At 50.5% G+C, this 23010-nt stretch overlaps 1 long non-coding RNA gene across 1 annotated transcript; it reads left to right on the top strand.

Annotated features, from left to right (window-relative positions):
• The first annotated feature begins 20679 nt into the window (after window positions 1-20679).
• On the top strand, window positions 20680-21408 carry LOC311216744. Its single transcript, XR_014618972.1, has 3 exons — window positions 20680-20825; window positions 20961-21015; window positions 21304-21408. It is a non-coding gene; the product is annotated as an uncharacterized lncRNA (long non-coding RNA).
• Window positions 21409-23010: the final 1602 nt, after the last annotated feature.

The raw sequence follows: 23010 nt of genomic DNA on the forward strand, positions 1-23010 counted from the left end.
CAGGTGGCCCTGCACCGACGGAGGCTGCCGCCTGTGGAAGACCCCTGCCGGAGCAGATTCCGGGCCGGACCTGTAGCCCGTGGAGAGGAGCCCACGCAGGAGCAGGTGACCCGGCAGGAGCTGCTGCCCGTAGGGGAGCCAGGTTGGAGCAGTTTTCTCCTGAGGGATGGACCCCGTGGTACGGACCCATATCTGGAGCAGTTCTGGAAGAGCTGCTGCCTGTGGGAAGCCCACGCCGGATCAGTTCATCAAGGACTGCATCCCGTGGGTGGGACCCCACAGCACAGGGGACGAGAGTGACCGAGAAGGAGCGGCAGAGAAGAAGTGTTGTAGACTGACCATAACCCCCATTCCCCGTTCCCCTGCGCCGCTCGGGGGGAGGAGGTGGAAGAGGGTGGATGGGGGGAAGGTGCTTTTGTTTTTTTTTCCTTTGTTTTCTCACTTCTCTCGCTTGTTAGTTGTAGGCAATAAATCTTACTATCTCCTTATGCCGAGTCTGTTTTGCCCGTTACAATAATTATTGCGTGATTTTCTCGTCCTTATCTCAATCCTTGAGCCCTTTTCACATATTTTCTCCCCATTCCTCTTTGAGGAGGGGGAGTGAGAGAGCAGCTGTGGTGGAGCTCGGCTGCCCACTCGAGCGGAACCACGACAGTCTTTTTTGGCGCCCAACGTGGGGCTCAAGGAATTTGAGATAAGGATGATAGTTAGTAGAAGTAACGGGCAAAAATATGTGCAGGATGATTGTTAGGAATGTACAAGTTGTGAAGAATTTAAGAAAGCAGTAACTGTGAGATGTTAGTGTGGTGAAGGGACGAGGGGTGGTGTGTGTGTAAAATGTCCACCTTGTCGGTGCTGTGATGATGTTATGTTTATTTTGGTGTGGTGAATTCTTTTTTTTTTTTTTTTGATGTAAGTGAATATTGTGAAGGTTGTTGTGATAATTGTAAAGTAAGAGTATGTTGTGAGTAGTCTTAAATATGCTTTTAACAGAGGCGAGGGGTGGAATGTAGTGGGTTTACGTGGCAAGGTTTTGGTAGCAGGGAGCCATAGGGGTGGTTTCTGTGAGAAAGATCTAGAAGCTGCCCCATGTTTGGGAAGGGCCCCATTGTTTTCCAGATCCGAGCCAATAAGCGATGTTGTTTTGCGCCTCTGTGAGAGCATATTTAAGACAGGGAAAAAACGCTGCGCCACACAGCAGCCGGGAGCGAGAGAACAGCCTTGCACCAAGGTCAGTGTAGAGGGAGGGGGAGAGGTGCTCCAGGCGCCGGAGCAGAAGTCCCCTGCGGCCTGTGGTGAGGACCATGGTGAAGCAGGATGTCCCCCTGCAGCCCATGGAGTACCACGGTGGAGCAGGGTTCCACGCTGCAGCCCGTGGAGGAGACCACGGTGGAGCAGGTGGCCCTGCACCGACGGAGGCTGCCGCCTGTGGAAGACCCCTGCCGGAGCAGATTCCGGGCCGGACCTGTAGCCCGTGGAGAGGAGCCCACGCAGGAGCAGGTGACCCGGCAGGAGCTGCTGCCCGTAGGGGAGCCAGGTTGGAGCAGTTTTCTCCTGAGGGATGGACCCCGTGGTACGGACCCATATCTGGAGCAGTTCTGGAAGAGCTGCTGCCTGTGGGAAGCCCACGCCGGATCAGTTCATCAAGGACTGCATCCCGTGGGTGGGACCCCACAGCACAGGGGACGAGAGTGACCGAGAAGGAGCGGCAGAGAAGAAGTGTTGTAGACTGACCATAACCCCCATTCCCCGTTCCCCTGCGCCGCTCGGGGGGAGGAGGTGGAAGAGGGTGGATGGGGGGAAGGTGCTTTTGTTTTTTTTTCCTTTGTTTTCTCACTTCTCTCGCTTGTTAGTTGTAGGCAATAAATCTTACTATCTCCTTATGCCGAGTCTGTTTTGCCCGTTACAATAATTATTGCGTGATTTTCTCGTCCTTATCTCAATCCTTGAGCCCTTTTCACATATTTTCTCCCCATTCCTCTTTGAGGAGGGGGAGTGAGAGAGCGGCTGTGGTGGAGCTCGGCTGCCCACTCGAGCGGAACCACGACAGATACTCATGTGCCAGTGGGAGGGTTCGGATTCCAGGAACTAATTATAATAACCCTGCCTTTTCTAGGAGTAGTAATGTATATGTATTAGCCTAGGAGCATAAAAACAAGCCGCCTGACGTAACTTGTGTGTGTCTTGGTGGAGCAGAGACTCCCGGTGCATCCAGTGCTGTTTGCTTACCTCTATTCATTTAATAAATTGTAAACTTTGATTGTAATCCTATTTGGGACTTAGTGATTTATTACAACAGACAACCTTGTAAAATGCAGACAACCAGAATCCTTACCGCCATTAGGTGGAAATCACGGTGTAAGAAACATTACCACCTCGAAGAGTAAAAGCCTCAAAAGAAATGTGACTTGTAACAGGCCAGCAGCTGTGTATTTTCTGTGAAGCACCAGGTAGAGTATGAACCTGGATTGCACAGTTAATGGGGAAATAGGGGAGGGTCCCGGTCCTTGGGAGGAAAAAAAAAAAAGTATATAAACTGTGTATGGAATTAGTAGGCACCCTCCTGCTTGTGGGACGCCCACCATTGTAATCTCGAATAAAAATGCTACTTTACTGAGATCCTCTCCTGAGCCTATGTTATTTTCCAAAGATTGATTCATGGTTTTAAGGTTTCAGGGGTAGGGCACTAGGGTTGGGTTTCAGGGTAAGCGTTCTCAGGGTTTATGTTTAGGATTTTAAGTTTTTTAGGGTTGGATTTTTAACGGTTAGGATTTTAGGGATTTGGGGGTTAAGGTTTTAAGGTTTTCAGGGTTAGCGTGTTAGGGTTTTAGAGTTTTTGGGTTGTAGTGTTGATAGGTTTTTTAGGGTTAGGGTCTTAGGGTTTTCTTTTAGGTCAGTTATTTAGGGTTAGGGTGTTAAAATTTTATTTATTTATTTATTTATTCAGGTTAGGTTCTCCAGGGTTAGGGTTTTGAGTGTCCTAATTTTTTGGGTTAGGGTTTGGAGCGTCTTAATGTTTTGGGTTGGGTTTGGGTTTTGAGTGTCCTAATGTTTTGGGTTAGGGTTTGGAGCATCTTAATTTTTTGCGTTTGGGTTTTGAGCATCTTAATATTTTGGGTTAGTGCTTTGAGCGTCTTACGTTTTTGGGTTAGTGCTTTGAGTGTCTTATTTTTTTGGGTTAGTGTTTGGAGTGTCCTCAATTTTTGGGTTTAGGTTTTGAGAGTCCTATTTTTTGGGTTTGGGATTTGAGCGTCTTAATTTTGTGGGCTTGGGATTTGAACGTCTTAATTTATTGGGTTAGGAGTTTTAGGTATAGGTCTTCAGGGGTTTAGTGTGGTAAATAGTTTGGGTTATGTCTGTAGGGGTTTCGAGGTTTTTTAGGGTTAGGGCTTGAGGCTTTTTTGTAAGGGCGGTAAGGGCTAGGGTTACAGCGTGTGCTGTAAATGTAGTTCTCGAAAACTCGGCCTGTGATTGGCTGTGCCGGCTGTCCAAGGAATGCTGGTAGGTATAGTTTTCCGGCACCAGGCTTCACCCCCAAGACCCCTCAGGATGTCCCCAATTCCCCCCAGCCCCCCTGAAACACCTCAGGACCCCCCCCAAACCCCCTCAAGACCCCGCAAACCCCCTCAGGACCCCCCCAAACGACATCAGGACACTCCCAACTCCCCCCCAGCCCCCTTCACGACCCCCCAGGACCTCCCTCAGCCCCCCAAATCGCCCCTAAAACCCCTCAGAACCCCCCCCAAAAACACCTCAGGACCCCCTCACCTCCCCCAATCTCCTCAAAACCCCCCAGGACCCCCCCCAAACGCCCCCTAAACGCTCCTAAATCCCCTCAGGACCCCCCCCAGGCCCCCTCAGACCCTCCAACCCCCCCAAAACATCTCAGGACCCCCACAAATCCCCACAAGACCACCCCAAATCCCCCACAGTCCCCCTCACGACCCCCCAGGACCACCCCAAGCACCCCAAATCGCCCCTAAAACCCCTCAGAACCCCCCAAAAACACCTCACGACCCCCTCAGACCCCCCCCAATCCCCTCAAAACACCGCAGGACGCCCCAACCCCCCCCAGACCAACACAGGACCCCCGAATACCTGCTCAAACCCCCAATTCCCCCGAAATTCCCTCAAAATCCCCCCCAAAAAGCACGGCCAGGCCCTCACCGCCCCCCCGGGGGCGTCCCCAGCTCCAGCGCCCACTTGAAGCGCCTCCGCCCCACCGCGGCGGCCGCCATTTTGTGCAGGTCGGAAGTGGGGGCGGGCCTTAAATACGCCAACGACGCTGCACGTGACGCGGGAGGGGCAGTGATTGGACGGCTAGAGGCGGAAGTGCGGCCCCTAGCAACGCCATAGCAACGATGAGGAAAAAATGGACTTCCGGGAGGCCATGTTTGGTGCCCAGAGCATGCCGGGAGATGTAGTTCTCGGACTCTGGACGTCCGGGCGGCCATGTTGAGTGCCCAGAGCATGCCGGGAGATGTAGTTCTCGGACTCTGGGCTTCCGGGAGGCCATGTTGAGTGCCCAGAGCATGCCGGGAGATGTAGTTCTCGGACTCTGGGCTTCCGGGAGGCCATGTTGAGTGCCCAGAGCATGCCGGGAGATGTAGTTCTCGGACTCTGGGCTTCCGGGAGGCCATGTTGAATGCCCAGAGCATGCCGGGAGATGTAGTTCTCGGACTCTGGACTTCCGGGAGGCCATGTTGCGTGCCCAGAGCATGCCGGGAGATGTAGTTCTCGGACTCTGGGCTTCCGGGAGGCCATGTTGGGTGCCCAGAGCATGCCGGGAGATGTAGTTCTCGGACTCTGGGCTTCCGGGAGGCCATGTTGAGTGCCCAGAGCATGCCGGGAGATGTAGTTCTCGGACTCTGGGCTTCCGGGAGGCCATGTTGGGTGCCCAGAGCATGCCGGGAGATGTAGTTCTCGGACTCTGGGCTTCCGGGAGGCCATGTTGAGTGCCCAGAGCATGCCGGGAGATGTAGTTCTCGGACTCTGGGCTTCCGGGAGGCCATGTTGAGTGCCCAGAGCATGCCGGGAGATGTAGTTCTCGGACTCTGGGCTTCCGGGAGGCCATGTTGAGTGCCCAGAGCATGCCGGGAGATGTAGTTCTCGGACTCTGGGCTTCCGGGAGGCCATGTTGGGTGCCCAGAGCATGCCGGGAGATGTAGTTCTCGGACTCTGGACTTCCGGGAGGCCATGTTGCGTGCCCAGAGCATGCCGGGAGATGTAGTTCTCGGACTCTGGGCTTCCGGGAGGCCATGTTGGGTGCCCAGAGCATGCCGGGAGATGTAGTTCTCGGACTCTGGACTTCCGGGAGGCCATGTTGAGTGCCCAGAGCATGCCGGGAGATGTAGTTCTCGGACTCTGGGCTTCCGGGAGGCCATGTTGAGTGCCCAGAGCATGCCGGGAGATGTAGTTCTCGGACTCTGGGCTTCCGGGAGGCCATGTTGAGTGCCCAGAGCATGCCGGGAGATGTAGTTCTCGGACTCTGGGCTTCCGGGAGGCCATGTTGGGTGCCCAGAGCATGCCGGGAGATGTAGTTCTCGGACTCTGGACTTCCGGGAGGCCATGTTGCGTGCCCAGAGCATGCCGGGAGATGTAGTTCTCGGACTCTGGGCTTCCGGGAGGCCATGTTGGGTGCCCAGAGCATGCCGGGAGATGTAGTTCTCGGACTCTGGACTTCCGGGAGGCCATGTTGAGTGCCCAGAGCATGCCGGGAGATGTAGTTCTCGGACTCTGGGCTTCCGGGAGGCCATGTTGGGTGCCCAGAGCATGCCGGGAGATGTAGTTCTCGGACTCTGGACTTCCGGGAGGCCCTGTTGAGTGCCCAGAGCATGCCGGGAGATGTAGTTCTGGGACTCTGGGCTTCCGGGAGGCCGTGTTGAGTGCCCAGAGCATGCCGGGAGATGTAGTTCTCGGACTCTGGGCTTCCGGGAGGCCATGTTGAGTGCCCAGAGCATGCCGGGAGATGTAGTTCTCGGACTCTGGGCTTCCGGGAGGCCATGTTGGGTGCCCAGAGCATGCCGGGAGATGTAGTTCTCGGACTCTGGACTTCCGGGAGGCCATGTTGCGTGCCCAGAGCATGCCGGGAGATGTAGTTCTCGGACTCTGGGCTTCCGGGAGGCCATGTTGGGTGCCCAGAGCATGCCGGGAGATGTAGTTCTCGGACTCTGGGCTTCCGGGAAGCCATGTTGAGTGCCCAGAGCATGCCGGGAGATGTAGTTCTTGGACTCTGGGTTCCGGGAGGCCATGTTGAATTCCCAGAGCATACCGGGAAATGAAGTTCTCGGACTCCGGACTTCCGGGAGGCCATGTTGAATGCCCAGAGCATACCGGGAAATGAAGTTCTGGGACTCCAGACCTCCGGGAAGCCATGTTGAATGCCCAGAGCATGCCGGGAAATGTAGTTCTCAGAAACTAGGGTTGGTGTTAGGGGCTAGGGCTGGGGCTAGGGTTAGGGTTTAGGGTGAGGGTTGGGGTTATGGTTAGGGCTAGTGAATGCTGGTTCTGTGTTTACAGATGGGAATGAGCGTGATTAAACTAATTCCAGTTGAAGAAGTTTCAGTTACTTGCTTGGTGATACTGTCAGTTCAATATTAAAAGCTGCAGCAAAAGCACAGGGATTTTTGCTTTGTCTGCTCTCTGCATGTTTTTGAGATAAAGCAGATTAAAAAAAAACAAACAAACAAAAAAGAAAGAAAGAAAGAAACAAAAAAACATCACAGCTGCTGCTGTGCCTGCTCTCTTCCTACTTTCTTGAGCTTTGCCCCTCGTCTTTACCAGGTGATTGGGTTTGGGTGCTGGGTGGGGCCAAAAGGTATATGAGCCCCAGGCATGGCATCAGAGACCTCATTCTGCCTGGGCTGCTCCTTGGAGTAAGTGCTTTGTTTTTCCGTCAGTCAGTTGCAGGGTTGTTTAGGCAGGCTGAAGTCTATGGATTTCTGGATTTTAAGTGCTTGGAATTCACTTAATAGAGGAATATTTAGTGAAGGTTGCTGGCTCACTGTGTTTTGGGATGGTGGGATACACTCTTGTTTTTGAGCTGTATTTTAATCTCTAGATGTATACACCCACATGTGTAACTCTCCTGAGGACTAAAACCAGCTTGATTGCATGGTACAAGAGGCTCAACCATGTAGGTGCAGTATTACCAAGAGATTGAGCAGGTTCACCTTTTTCATCTTCAAAGGGTAAGTCTGTGACTACGTCTGTTGGGGCTCCTGTGCATTCATGGCCTTTTGGCTTTTGTTGACGTCAGGGTGTTTGTTTATTTATTTATTTTTCTAGCTCTGGTCTCTGTGTATGAATTTTCTTCAAGGAGCTGCACTGTTTGTGTGTCCATTGTGGATGTGACCTTCTCTATTTGTTTCTTGTTGCTCAGGGCTTAGGCACGGAAACTTGAATGAGGCACGAGGGAGAGTGGATGTCAGTGGGGACTCTGAGTTTTTTGGTGGACTGTGTTAGTCTGCTTCTAGAAACACCCCAGTTCTCTTGTCTGCACTCTGCATGCTGTTGAGCTAAGCCTTATAAATAAGTAAAGAAACCACAGCTACTGCTCCTCATCTTTCTTTCTTTTTTTTTTTTTTTTTTTTGTACTTTCCCAGGTGATTGTCTTCAGTTTCCAGGTGGGACCAAATGGTAACTCAATTGCAGGTATGCCATAAGAGAGCTCCTTCTGCCTGGGTTGCTCTTTTGGGTAGGTGCTTTGTTTTTCCTTCAGTCAGTTGCAGGGTTCTTTAGGTGGGTCAGAGTTTATGGACTGGTGCGTTTTCAAGTAGAAACCGGTATGCACATCTTCTTGAGGTGGTAACTGGTATGGTCCGTAACAGTAACGCAATCTAGTAGTAGGTGTCTGTATTGCATGCAGCTCTTCCTCAGGTGAGTAGTTATTATAGCAGTTTTACGGATAGTATGGTGATGTTATTTTGTGTGTTTGCTTTGTGGTTCTGGGTCCCTTATGATTTTTGCAGAATTACGGGGCTTTTAGAGAGTCTTTGCCTGTATGTCAAATCTTATCAAAGTCACAACCTTGGTGGCAAAGTGATGGAGCAGGGTTTAGGAGAAATGTATGGGCTAGCATGCTAGTGAACGCTGGTTCTGTGTTTACAGATGGGAATGAGTGTGTTTAAACTAATTCCAGTTCAGAAAGTTTCAGTTACTTGCTTAGTGATACTGTCAGTTCAATGTTAAAAGCTGCATCAAAAGCACAGGGATTTTTGCTTCTAGAAACACCCCAGGTCTCGTGTCTGCTCTCTGCATGCTTCTGAGCTAAAGCAGATTTTAAAAAAGAAACAAACAGAGAAGAAAGAAACAACAGCAAAAAAAAATCACAGCTGTTGCTGTGCCTGCTCTCTTCCTACTTTCTTGAGCTTTGCCCCTCGTCTTTACCAGGTGATTGGGTTTGGGTGCTGGGTGGGGCCAAAAGGTATATGAGCCCCAGGCATGGCATCAGAGACCTCATTCTGCCTGGGCTGCTCCTTGGAGTAAGTGCTTTGTTTTTCCGTCAGTCAGTTGCAGGGTTGTTTAGGCAGGCTGAAGTCTATGGATTTCTGGATTTTAAGTGCTTGGAATTCACTTAATAGAGGAATATTTAGTGAAGGTTGCTGGCTCACTGTGTTTTGGGATGGTGGGATACACTCTTGTTTTTGAGCTGTATTTTAATCTCTAGATGTATACACCCACATGTGTAACTCTCCAAAGGACTACCAGAGGACTAAAACCAGCTTGATCATGTGAGGAATGTTTTAACAATTCGTGTCCATAAAGAACAATTCTGTTTGAATCCTGTCTGCCTCTGGGCACTGCACTGGCAATTTAATTCTTGAACCACAGATGCAGTGTGTCCCAGTCTCCCCCTCATTCTAGTTAATTTGTTACGTCTTCAGAAAACACTCCTTAAATTTATGAACCTGTTTGCTTTTGTTATTCCGGACTTCTATTTCTAACAGTTAAACAGCCTTTTTTCCTGTCTTCTTCGAGATTAACTTAACACTGCTATAGATGTGTCTGTGAATGGCTGGGGAAGAATGTTTTAATTACTCGTGAAGCGTCAAATAAGAAAGCTGTTTGTGTTTGATGTCTGGGAGTTACAGAACAACTGATAACAACTAGTGACTGTTATGGGATACTATGCGGATCTTTGGTATCTGGTTAGGGGAGCCGAGAGATTAAGAGGAAGGAAAAAGAAGCTGAAGGACGGCTGGGAGACAAGACCTGCAGAGAATGTTCTATAAACTTGGTATGGTGCCAAGTAAGTACAAAGGGGGAGAGGAAGACTACGAGCCTTCAGCATGAAAGACCCCTAGAGACCCCCCAGAGGAGACTGATGCGAGGGACTGGACCCCAGAAGCTAATTTTAATAATCTATTTTTTTTAGAAGTAGTAATGAATCTGTATTAGTCTAGGAGCATAAAAATCAGCTGCTTGATGTAACTGGTGTGCGTCCTGGTGGAGCGGAGACTCCCAGTGCACCCAGCGCTGTTTGCTTACCTCTATTCCTTTATGTTCTTTCAATAAATCCTATTTTTTTATTTAATCCTAATTTGAATCCTGAGCCATTTATAACAATCACATGCTACAAGAGGCTCAACCACGTAGTTGCAGTATTACCAAGAGACTGAGCAGGTTCACCTTTTTCATCTGCAAAGGGCAAGTCTGTGGCTACCTCTGTTGGGGCTGCTGTGCATTCATGGACTTTAAGCATTTGTGGACTTCAGGGTGGTTTTTTTATTTGTCTGGCTCTGGTCTCTGTGTTTGAGTTTCCTGCAAGGAGCTGCACTGTTTGTGTGTCCGTTGTGGATGTGACCTTCTCTCTTTGTTTCTTGTAGCCCAGGGCATAGGCACGGAAACTTGAATGAAGCATGAGGGTGAGTGGACAGCAGTGGGGGCCCTGAGTTGTTCTGTGGACTACTTCACCTGTTGGGCCAGCTTTGTAAGCACCTTGAGACAGCAGAGTACGTCTCCTGCCACGTTTCTGAGACGTGCCAGATGTCAGTGGCTCCTGAAATGCTGGAGCTGCTCGGAGCACAAGAGGAGCTGGAAGTGTGATGCATCTCCTTGGGATGTTAGGTGAGCATAGCGGTGGTACTGGGTTGGAGCACGTGGCTCTGGGGCTTCTGGGCTCTTGTTTTACAGGAGGAAAGAAGAGGAGTGGGTATAGACTGTTTTGTGGATTGTCATGTTTGTCTGTTCTTTCTGCTTGGACTAAGCCCTGTGACTTTGGCTCAGCACAGTGAATGGAAGTGCTCAGCCAGGATCGGGAAGGTGAGTGGAGAAAAGTCGGAAAATGGGTATTGTTTTTGGTGTAGTAGTCTCTGGGTGCACCTCTGGGTGACTCCTCTTTTCCTGTTACGAAGAAGGTACTGGGAACATCCTAGCTGGCCTCTGTGGTCCACATTGATAGTAGATTCTGAGCCCTGAGAATGAAGTCCAGGGACAAATATGGTGTGTTTGGGAGTGGTTGGCAGGGGGAGGCGGGGAGTTGTCTAGAGGGTGTCTGTCTGATTTCAGTAGAGGAGCAGGTCAGTTGACTACTGTTTTGTTTGAGGTGGGTGTGTTTCACTGGAAGAAATTTGGCTGGTGTGCTGGTGCCTGATGGCACTTTATTTCTGCAGGTGAAGAGGAGCCTTGTGCCTGAAGCAATGTCCTGGCTAGGCTTTGTGTTCCTTGGTGAGGATGGAACCTGCCTCCCAGCATTCCCAAGCTAAGCTGGGGGGCAAGTGCTATGTTTGAGTTGGGGTTGTGAATGCACCCGTAGGGTGAGGGTCTGTGCTTTTAAGTCATTGCTTTGGATGGTGCTTTTCAGGATTGATCAGGTCAGGCAGAGAGATTATGTGTGGGGAGTTCTGTCACATACAGTGTGAGCGTGTGCCAGGCAGGGCAGTCCCAGCTTGTTATCTGTGTTCTGTGTTGTCTGTGCTGTACTGTACTGTTGCTCTTGGTGCTCGGCAGGCCCTGGGGAAGCCATCCTGATGGTATTGAACACTTGACCTCCTCAGAATAATGCTGATGTTGAACTGGGAGCTGAGCAACGCTTGTGTGGCAGTGGGAGCTTAAGGGGATCACTTCTACTATGTGATTAATAGTTTTTTGTATCAAACATTTCCTGATATGATCATCATATGTTACGCGCTCCTCAGGTCTTGATATTCTCATTGCCTTCTTCCACTGGGCAGAGAAGACGTGCAACTTTGTAGTCACACCAAAGGCCCTAAATGCTTGTTTCGTCATCATAGGGATAATGCGAGCACTTCTTGTGTTGCAGTCGCTGCTTGAAGTGCAAGTCTGTTTCAGGTCTTGCGCATCATATTCGGTTTGAGATCGCATCTGTTTCCATCCTCACTCTTGCAGAAGTCATCTGGGCCGCATCAGGAGCTCTTGCTTGGTAATTGAATTCCTAAGTGTCTTCTTATGGGGTTTTCAGTCCCCATCCTTCTGGTCTGTTGTCTTGAAGGCAGGCTTTTTAGGCCTCCATCATCCCAGTTCTGGCAGTTGCTTGCAGTCGCATGTTGTGACATTTGAGTCTCTCCTGGGGTCTGTTGCAGAGCACTTGTTCTGACTTGCTGTTGCCATAGGGTTTTCCTCTGGGGGTCACTTCTTCTTGTGCCTCGTTTTCTGTTTTTTTTTTTTTTTTTTTTTTTTTGTAATGTTTGTACTGTGCCTGTGTGTGTGTTTGGTCTGGAGCTGTCCTGCCTGGCAGTTAGTGATGACAGCTAACGTGGCAGTGCATGGGTGTACTAATACATTGTCTGGACTGTTTTGGCAAAGACATCCGGTCTGCCTCTGGGCACGTACTGAAGGGCAGCTGGCACAGTCATCTCAGTGGTGTTTGGCAGATGTTGGGGGGGGGGGGGAGAGTTGATCTGGCTGCGAGCAGCTGCTCGCATAGCGCTTGAACAGTGTGCTTGAGGATGTCTGTTGAATCTTGAAAGCTTACAGATGTGGGGTTTTGAAATGTTTATTTCTTTCCTGTCCCCAGTAGAGCGTAAACCTTTGGAGGAACCTATCACAGGAAAGAGCTCCTTTTGGAACTGTTCAGCACTGGGTAGGCAACTCGGTGACTGGCTTGATCTACTTCTGAGGTGCTGAGGCAAGGGGGCTGCTGATTTGAAATGATAACATTGTAAACGGGGTCCCTTTTGTTGTGAAGGTATGGGTGCTAATGCTGGCAGCTGAATGATTATCTTGTGTCTGTTTTCAGTTGTTAAAGCTGAAACGCACTATACAACATGGGACTTGAAGACCAGAGCTGCTTTTGGCAAGGTGAGCAATGAGCAGATGTAGCAGGTACATTAGGGGTGCAGTTGTCACTGCAGTTACTTAACTACACAAAATACAGTAAAAATCCTGTTTATATTTCAGGGGTGTTGTAGCTGGCCTAAGAGAGCAGATGGAAGCATCTGCCTCGAGGGCAGGTGAGGGGGTCGAGGTAAGGGAGCAGATGAGAGTAACTGTCCTAGCTGTGCTGTGGCTTTGGATGCTGCTTAGGCCTATGCTTTTCTTTTTGTTTCACAGGTGTGTCGCACAGGCTGAGTGGGGCTAAGCTGCACTCTAAAGAGCAGCACGAGAAGGGCGGGCTGTTTGTGAGCTGGATTGGAGCAGAACTGCCAAGTAGCACAAGGTGACTGCGAAGGGTGTCCATCTTGCTTTGCAGGTGCCATGGCAGGCTCTCCACAGAAGCAGTTGAGGATTTGAGAAGAGGTTGCAGATCATCAAGGAGCAACACGTGCAGGGATGGCTTGAAAACGGTATGTCTGCTTTCTCTTCTGTTTATCAGGTGTCCCAGGCAATGTGGGCTGTGATGTTAGTCTTTAGAATCGGAACAAAGCAGGTGCTGATGGCTGTCGTCTTTGGTAGGCAAAGAGGTGCCCAAAGCCCTGTCCTGTGTAGCCTGAGCACACCTTGTTGAGGATGAGGTGTCCTTTCTATCAGTTCCCAAAACTGTGTTGAAGCTGAAATGCTGCGTCTGTGTTTGGGTTGGGGTGTACCTTGGTGAGTGTAGGGATGGATTTTAAGTGGGTGCAGCGGAGGGCCTGGACCCAGTGTCCTGTAATGTGTTTTAACACATCAGCATAGCCTTTTGGTTCTCAGCTTACTGAAGTAAGTGGCTTTTCCTGTGAGTGGAATGGAATTGTTTTTTTTGTTGTTGTTGTTTATTGGTGTGTAATCTGTTCTGCTCCTAGATTCTTCTTTCTACGTAAATAAAAGATCGAGCTAATTCCAGATGAAAAAAAAATCAGTTACTTGCTTGGTTGTGTTTGTCCTTTCAATATTCAAAGCTGCAGCGAAAGCATGGGGATTGTTGCTTCTAGAAACACCCCAGTTCTCATGTCTGCACTCTGCATGCTGTTGAGCTAAGCCATAGAAATAAGTTAATAACACCACAGCTACTGCTCCTCCTCTTTCTGCTTTTTCTGTGCTTTCCCCCTGCACTTTCCCAGGTGATTGGCCTCAGGTTTCAGGTTGGACCTAATGGTAACTGAGTTGCAGGTGTGCTATCAGAGAGCTCCTTCTGCCTGTGCTGCTCTTTGGGGTAAGTGCCTTGTTTTTCCTTTTTTGCAGAATTACAGGGCTTTCTGTGAGTCTTTGCCTCTATGTCAAATCTTATCAAAGTCACAACCTTGGTGGCAAAGTGATGGAGCAGGGTTTAGGAGAAATGTATCATCAAAGCTCCCTATGTGAGCATGTATCTGAAAATGGCAGCAGTGGGCATGTAAGAGGTATTCTGTTTCAGGTTTAGGGACAGTTTGTTATGTTGCTGGAGCATTTGACCGTGTGTTTGCTTTCTGAGTCTTTAGACCATAAAGGCTTCTAGGCTTTAAGTGCTTGGAATTCACATATTAGAAGTCCATTTATGAGGGGTTGCCAGGTACGTTGTTTTTGGGAAACCGTGGGTTATGGTTCCTTGATCGCATAAGTGCAGTAGTGCCTAGAGGGTGAGCAGGGTCACCTGCTTCATGTCTAAAGAATGAGTCTGTTGGGGCACATTTCGGCGCGGCGCCGCCCGGGCACATTTCGGCGCGGCGCCGCCCGGGCACATTTCGGCGCGGCGCCGCCCGGGCACATTTCGGCGCGGCGCCGCCCGGGCACATTTCGGCGCGGCGCCGCCCGGGCACATTTCGGCGCGGCGCCGCCCGGGCACATTTCGGCGCGGCGCCGCCCGGGCACATTTCGGCGCGGCGCCGCCCGGGCACATTTCGGCGCGGCGCCGCCCGGGCACATTTCGGCGCGGCGCCGCCCGGGCACATTTCGGCGCGGCGCCGCCCGGGCACATTTCGGCGCGGCGCCGCCCGGGCACATTTCGGCGCGGCGCCGCCCGGGCACATTTCGGCGCGGCGCCGCCCGGGCACATTTCGGCGCGGCGCCGCCCGGGCACATTTCGGCGCGGCGCCGCCCGGGCACATTTCGGCGCGGCGCCGCCCGGGCACATTTCGGCGCGGCGCCGCCCGGGCACATTTCGGCGCGGCGCCGCCCGGGCACATTTCGGCGCGGCGCCGCCCGGGCACATTTCGGCGCGGCGCCGCCCGGGCACATTTCGGCGCGGCGCCGCCCGGGCACATTTCGGCGCGGCGCCGCCCGGGCACATTTCGGCGCGGCGCCGCCCGGGCACATTTCGGCGCGGCGCCGCCCGGGCACATTTCGGCGCGGCGCCGCCCGGGCACATTTCGGCGCGGCGCCGCCCGGGCACATTTCGGCGCGGCGCCGCCCGGGCACATTTCGGCGCGGCGCCGCCCGGGCACATTTCGGCGCGGCGCCGCCCGGGCACATTTCGGCGCGGCGCCGCCCGGGCACATTTCGGCGCGGCGCCGCCCGGGCACATTTCGGCGCGGCGCCGCCCGGGCACATTTCGGCGCGGCGCCGCCCGGGCACATTTCGGCGCGGCGCCGCCCGGGCACATTTCGGCGCGGCGCCGCCCGGGCACATTTCGGCGCGGCGCCGCCCGGGCACATTTCGGCGCGGCGCCGCCCGGGCACATTTCGGCGCGGCGCCGCCCGGGCACATTTCGGCGCGGCGCCGCCCGGGCACATTTCGGCGCGGCGCCGCCCGGGCACATTTCGGCGCGGCGCCGCCCGGGCACATTTCGGCGCGGCGCCGCCCGGGCACATTTCGGCGCGGCGCCGCCCGGGCACATTTCGGCGCGGCGCCGCCCGGGCACATTTCGGCGCGGCGCCGCCCGGGCACATTTTCTCAGGTGGAGCTACTGAGCAGGTGAGATAAAGGAGCTGGGAACAGAGAGGTATTGCACAACTATATGTTGCATCAGTAGTAGTCAGCGTTGTGGAGTAGGTGGGTATTAGGTGTTATAAGTTGCCCCCTTTATTAATTTTCAGAGAGCATTGCATTAATAATAGAAAGGAATTTATTGAGAAAGCAACAGCAAGCAAAACAGCGCTGGGCGGCCGGGGAGTCTCGGCTCCACCAACGGCGAGCACCTCACCCCCGCCAGGGTCCCTTTTTATATCTTGGTAATTCTGGGATTACGCAGCACATCCTGGTATATTCTGCGACTGCGCGCACTGTTGCTAGGGGGTCGTCTCTGTCCCTCTGGTGGTTGTGAAGATGAAGGCCGTAGTCTTCCTCCGCGTTGTGGCTCAACTTCTTTCTTTATTTGGTCATGTTGGCCCAGCGTGAGACAGGAAGGCAAGATGTTGATACACTAGTTTAACAACTTATCAGGAGATGGTTACATGAACTTTGCAGCAGTGTTTTTTTTAACAAAAGAGGCTACTGAGATGCAGAAGGAGAGAAGGGGAGGGGGTTCTCTATTTTGTTACATTAAGCAAAATAATTTTCATAGTGTCTAGCAAAGCATTATACAGCTCCTTACTTCAGCAGGGAGTTTTCACAACTCCCGTTCCTCAAACAGAACTCCTTGTTTTTATAATACAGAAGACAATGAACAAACATTTATTGTGTATTACATTAGGGCTGGCATGGTAGTGAATGCTGGTTCTCTGTGTTTACAGATGGGGATGAGCCTGTTTAAACTAATTCCAGTTCAAAAAGTTTCAGTTATTAGCTTGATGATATTGTAAATCCATTATTAAAACCTGCAGAAAAAGCAAAGGGGATTTTTGCTTCTAGATTCACCAGAGATATCTTGTCTGCTCTCTGCATGCTTTTGAGATAAAGTTGATTTTATAAAAGAAAGAAAAAAAAACAGCTGCTTTTCTTGCTCTCTTCCTACTTTGTTGTGCTTTGCCCCTCCCCTTTCCCAGGTGATTTGGTTTGGGTGCTGGGCGGGGCCAAAAGGTATATGAGCCCCAGGCATGGCATCAGAGTGCTCCTTCTGCCTGGGCTGCTCTTTGGGGTCAGTGCTTTGTTTTTCCGTCAGTCAGTTGCAGGGTTGTTTAGGCAGGCTGGTGTCTATGAATTTCTGGATTTCTAAGTGGTTGGAATTCTAGATCTCTAAGTGCTTGAAATAGAGGGATATTTAGTAGACGCTGCTGGCTCACTTTTTTTTGGGATGGTGGCATATGCTCCTGTTTTTGAGATATTTTTTAATCTCTAGAGGTATAAAACCACTTGTTTTAGTTCCCTGGAGAGTTACACCAGCTTGATTACATGCTACATATGGCTTGGCAGCATAGATGCAGCATTACCAAGAGACTGAGCAGGGTTGTATCAGAGTCCCCTTTTTCCTCTGCAAAGGGTAAGTCTGTGATTACCCCTGCCGGGGCTGCTCTGTGTGCGTGTCTTTTTGGCATTTGTGGAGCTCAGTTGTTTTTTTTTGTGTGTGTATGTTCTAACTTCTTGTTTTTCTGAGCTGTAAATAGTGTGTGTGCTGAGTGTGGTTGGCAGGAGGAGGTGGGGAGCTGCTCAGGACTGGTAGGTTTGGTTTCTCGGAGTGTGCGGCAGCCTTCCTGTGCGATGTGACTGATTGTTGGGCGGGAACATTCTAGCTTGTGTGTCCTAAGCAATGTAGCTTGTGTAGCGTGTGTTGTGTGGCCCGGGCAGAGTTTGCTGTGGCGCTGTGAGCAAAGAGTCTCAGTTAGAGCTGTTGAGTAACTGAAGTAAAGGAGCTGGGAAGAGAGAGGTATTGCAGCAGCGTACTGGGTCTGGCTGGAATGTTAACTTTCCTGGCAGCAGCCCTTACAGTGCTGTACTCTGCGCTTATAGCTGGAACAGCAGTGGTATTACACCAGTGTTGTGTCTACTGTTGAGCTGCAGTGGCACAGCATTGGGCCTTTCTCTAACCCTCCTAGGGGGTGGGCAAAAAGTGAGGAGAGAAACATCACTAGGGCAGCTGACCTAAACCAATCAAAGGGATATTCCATACCATGTAATGTCATACTCAGCAATAAAAGTGGAGACAGGAAGAGGAGGGGAGGGGTGGGCTCTCATTGGGAAAACGTCGGTCCTCCTCTCGAACCCCGGCTACGTGCATTGAGGCCCTGCTTCAAGGACGTGGTCAATCATCACTCATTTGTGGGAAGTAGAGAGTAATTTCTTTCCTCTGCACTTCCATATAGCCTTCATTTATTTTATTTGTTTGTTTTCCTCCCTTCTTTTTATTTTTTCTCTTTCCCCCTCCCTTTTCCCCTTTCCCTTTTTATTTTCCTTTAGTTAAATTGTTTAGTTCATAATAATCTTTAATTATTATTATTATTTCCCTTTAATTAAATTATTCTTATCTCAACCCGTGAGTTGTTCTTTGCTTTACTTCTCCCGCTCCTCATCTAAAAGAGGGGGAGTGAGAGAGCGGTTGTGGGGTTTAGCTGCCCAGCACGGTAAAACCACCACAAGCAGGTACGCTGTGGCTGTGAGGTGCCTCAGAGTGTGCTTTTCTCCTGTCTTTGCAAGTGCTTTGTGCAGTCATGGACAGGGAAGGGAAATCCTCATGTCACGAAGCACTGAGGGAAGGTTTGTGTTTTCAGCCTGGTCATCCCTTATCCAAAGCGAAGGGAAGATTGTTTGGTGTTTGATTGTTTTGGCGTATAATCTGTTCTGCACCTGGATTTTTCTTTCTACGTAAAAAAACAGTTTGAGCTATTTCCAGTTAAGCAATTTCCAGTTACTTGCTGGACTGTATTGTCCTTTTAATATTCAAAGCTGCAGCAAAAGCATGGGGATTGTTGCTTCTAGATACACCCCAGTTCTCTTGTTTGCACTCTGCATGCTGTTGAGCTAAAGCAGATATCAATAAAAAAACAAACAAACAAAAAAAAACCACACACAAACAACAACAACAAAAAACCACCATTGGGTGATTTGTTGTGAATGCGACGATCATTTAATCCCTTTGTTTTCGCAGGTGGTGTGGATGATACTGGCTGCACTGTTGGAGCTTGGACTCGGAGAGGAACACGTGAGCACAATCGTATGTTGCATCAGTACTAGTCAGCATTGTGGAGCAGGTGGGCATCATGGCTGGCGTGTTAGTGAATGCTGTTACTCTGTTTTTGCAGCTGATGATGAGCCTGGCAGTTGCCTAAGATGACAATCAGTGCCTGTGCATTTCTTGAGGCGGAGGGAATTTACCATGCAGCAACCTGAGAGCTAAGTTGGGGGGCATCTGGTATTTGCATATCTGGGGTGGCTAATGGGAGCTGGGAGCCAGAGCAGCGTGGAACCAGCTGGCTGACTAGACTTGGTGCCACGGTGAGGGTGGCTCAGGCTGGGTCACGTTCAGGCTGCTTGTGGCTGGGTCACCAGGCTAATAGAAGAGGCGGGATTATTTTGTAGAGTGAGTGCGTGCGCCAGGCAGGACAGTTTCCTTCTGTTTGTCTGTCTTGTGTTGCTTCTGCGATGTCTGTTCTGTGCTTCTCGGGTCTTGATATCCTCCTAGCTTTTTACACTGGACTGACTAGACAGGCGACTTGGTAGTGGTGCTGAAGGGCCTCAATGCATGTTTTGTCATCATGACTCTGATCTGAGCACTTCTTGTGTTGCAGTCACTGCTTAAAGAGCAGGTCTGTTTCAGGTCTTGTGCATCATATTCGGTTTGAGATCGCGTCTGTTTCCATCCTCACTCTTGCAGAAGTCATCTGGGCTGCATCAGGAGCTCTTGCTGGGAATTGAATTCCTAAGCGTCGTCTTATGGGGTTTTCAGTCCCCATCCTCCTGGTCTGTTGTCTTGAAGGCAGGCTTTTTAGGCCTCCATCATCCCAGTTCTGGCAGTTGCTTCCAGTCGCGTGTCGTGACATTTGAGTCTCTCCTTGGGTCTGGTGCAGAGCACCTATTCTGACTTGCTGTTGCCATAGAGCTTCCCTATGGGGGGTCACCTTTTCTTGCGCCTTGTGTTGTGTGTTTTGTAGTGTTTGTGGCGTGCCTGTGTGTGTATGTGTTTGGTCTGGAGCTGTCCTGCCTGGCAGTTAGTGATTAATGTGGCAGTGCATGGGTGTACTAATACATTGTCTGGACTGTTTTGGCAAAGGCATCCGGTCTGCCTCTGGGCACGTACTGAAGGGCAGCTGGCACAGTCATCTCTGTGGTGTTTGGCAGATGTGGAGGTGGGAGAGTATATCTGCTTGTGAGCAGCTGCTCGCATAAGTGCTTGAACGGTGTGCTTGAGGAGGTCTGTTGAATCTTGAAAGGTTACAGATATGGGGTTTTGAAATGTTTATTCTTATTTCTTTCCTGTCCCCAGTAGAGTGTAAAACCTAGGAGGAACCTGTCACAGGAACGAACTCCTTCTGGAACTGTTCAGCACTCCGTAGGCAACTCGGTGACTGGCTTGGATCGGAATTGATTTTGTTGGTGTATAATCTGTTCTGCTCCTAGATTTTTCTTTTTGCGTAAATAAAAGTTTGAGCTAATTCCAGCTGAAAAAGCTTCAGTTACTTGCTTGGTCATATCGTCCTTCTAACATTCAAAGCTGCAGCGAAAGCATGGGGATTGTTGCTTCTAGAAACACCCCAGTTCTCTTGTCTGCACTCTGCATGCTGTTGAGCTAAACCTTATAAATAAGTAAATAAACCACAGCTGCTGCTCCTCCTCTTTCTACTTTCATGTGCTTTGCCCCCTCCCCTTTCCCAGGTGATTTGGTTTGGGTGCTGGGTGGGACCAAAAGGTATATGAGCCCAGGTATGCCATCAGAGTTCATTCTGCCTGGGCTGCTCTTTGGGGTAAGTGCTTTGTTTTTCCTTCAGTCAGTTGCAGGGTTCTTTAGGCAGGCTGGAGTCTATGGATTTCTGGAATTCTAAGTGCTTGGAATTCACTTAACAGAGGGATATTTAGTAGAGGCTGCTGGCTCACTGTTTTTGGGATGGTGGCTTATGCTCCTGTGTTTGATCTGTATTTTAATCTCTAGATGAATCAACCCAGTTGTGTAACTCTCCAGAGGACTAAAACCAGCTTGATTACATGCTAGAAGAGGCTTGACCATGTAGGTGCAGCATTACCAAGAGACTGAGAAGGGTTACCTTTTTCATCTGCAAAGGGTATGTCTGTCATTACCCCTGCTGGGGCTGCTATGCATTCATGGCCTTGTGGCATTTGTGGACTTGAGTTTTTTTGTTTTTTTTTTTTTTTTGTCTGGCTCTGGTCTCTGTGTTTGAGTCCTCCACAAGGAGCTGCACTGTTTGCGTATCCATCGTGGTTGTGACCTTCTCTCTTTGTTTCTTGTAGCTCAGGGCATAGGCACGGAAACTTGAATGAAGCATGAGGATGAGTGGACAGCAGTGGCGGCCCCGAGTTGGTCGGTGGACTGTGTGAGTCTGCTTCAGCTGTTGGGCCGGCTTTGCAAGTGCCTTGCAACAGCAGAGTATGTCTCCTGCCATGTTTCTGACATGTGCCAGACGTCAGCGGTTCCCGTTCCTGAAATGCTGGAGATGCTCGGAGCACAAGAGGAGCTGGGAGCATGATGCATCTCCTTGGGATGTTAGGTGAGCGAAGCGGTGGTACTGGGTTGGAGCATGTGGCTCTGGGGCTTCTTGGCTGTTGCAGCAGGGGAGGAAAGGAGTGGGTATAGACTGTTTTGTGGATTGTCATGTTTGTCTGTTCTTTCTCCCTGGTCTAAGCCCCATGACCTTGGTTCGGCACACTGAATGGAAGTGCTAAGCCTGGATCGGGAAGGTGAGTGGAAAAAAGTTGGAAAACGGGTATTGTTTTTGGTGTAGAAGTTTCTTGATGCACCTCTGGGTGACTCCTCTCTTTCAGGGACGAAGAAGGTACTGGGAACATCCTAGCTGGCCTCTGTGGTCCACACTGAGGATGGTTTCTGAGCCCTGAGAATTAAGTCCAGGGGCAAATACTGTGTGTTGGGGAGCGTTTGGCAGGGGGAGATGGGGAGTTTTCTAGAAGGTGTCTATCTGATTTCAGTAGCGGAGCAGGTCAGTTGACTACTACTTTGTTTCTGAGCAGGGTGTTTCACTGGAAGAAATTTGGCTGGTGTGCTGGTGCCTGATGGCACTTTATTTCTGCTGGTGAAGAGGAGCCTTGTGCCTGAAGCAATGTCCTGGCTAGTCTTTGTGTTCCTTGGTGAGGATGGAACCTGCCTCCCAGCATTCCCAAGCTAAGCTGGGGGGAGTGGCAAGTGCTATGTTTGAGTTGGGGTTGTGAATGCACCCATACGGCGAGGGTCAGTGCTTTTAAGTCATTGCTTTGGATGGGGCCTTTCAGGATTGATCAGGTCAGGCAGAGAGATTATGTGTGGGGAGTTCTGTCACGTACAGTGTGAACACATGGCAGGCAGGGCAGTCCCAGCTTGTCATCTGTGTTCTGTGTTGTCTGTGCTGTACTGTGCTGTTGCTCTTGGTGCTCGGCAGGCCCTGGGTAAGTCATCCTGAGGGTACTGAACACTTAACATCATTGGAATATTGCTGATGTTCAACTGGGAGCTGAGCACCTCTCGTCTTGCAGTGGGAGCTTAAAGGAATCACTTCTGTGTGTGTAATACTTGTTTGTATCAAATGTTTCTTGATATGATCATCATATGTTACATGCTCCTCAGGTCTTGATATCCACATTTCCTTCTTCCACTGGACAGATTAGATGGGCAACTTGGTAGCCACACCAAAGTTCCTAAATGCTTGTTTCATCATCGTAGGGCTGATGCAAGCATTTGTCTTGCAGTCGCTGCTTGAAGTGCAGATCTGTTTCAGGTCTTGTGCATCATATTCGGTTTGAGATGGCGTCTGTTTCCATCCTCACTCTTGCAGAAGACATCGGGGCCGCATCAGGAGCTCTTGCTTGGTAATTGAATTCCTAAGTGTCTTCTTATGGGGTTTTCAGTCCCCATCCTTCTGGTCTCTTGTCTTGAAGGTAGGCTTTTTAGGCCTCCATCATCCCAGTTCTGGCAGTTGCTTCCAGTTGCATGTCGTGACATTTGAGTGTCCTCTAGGGTCTGTTGCAGAGCACCTATTCTGACTTGCTGTTGCCATAGGGCTTCCCTCTGGGGGTCACTTTTTCTTGCGCCTTGTGTTGTGTGTTTTGTTTGTAGTGTTTGTGGCGTGCCTGTGTGTGTATGTGTTTGGTCTGTAGCTGTCGTGCCTGGCAGTTAGTGATGACAGCTAACGTGGTAGTGCATGGGTGTACTAATACATTGTCTGGACTGTTTTGGCAAAGACATCTGGTCTGCCTCTGGGCACGTACTGAAGGGCAGCGGGCACAGTCATCTCTGTGGTGTTTGGCAGATGTGGGGGGGGAGGAGAGTTGAGCTGCTTGCGAGCAGCTGCTTGCATAGTGCTTGAATTGTGTGCTTGAGGAGGTCTGTCGAATTGTGAAAGCTTGCAGATATGGGGTTTTGAAATTTTTATTTTTATTTCTTTCCTGTCCCCCAGTACAGCCTAAAACTTAGGAGGAACCTGTCATAGAAAAGAGCTCCTTCTGGAACTGTCCAGCACTTGGTAGGCAGCTCGGTGACTGGCTTGGTCTACTTCTGAGGTGCTGAGGCAAGGGGGCTGCTGTTTAGAAATGATAATATTGTAAATGGGGTTCCTTGTGTTGTTGAGGGATGGGTGCTAATGCTGGTAGCTGAATCATTATCTTGTGACTGTTCTTATTTGTTTTAGGTGAAACAGTGTACAACACAGGACTTGACCAGAGCTGCTTTTGGCAAGGTGAGCGATG

The sequence above is a fragment of the Netta rufina genome, assembly GCF_964035555.1.
Source record: "Netta rufina genome assembly, chromosome: 1".
Taxonomy (NCBI): domain Eukaryota; kingdom Metazoa; phylum Chordata; class Aves; order Anseriformes; family Anatidae; genus Netta; species Netta rufina.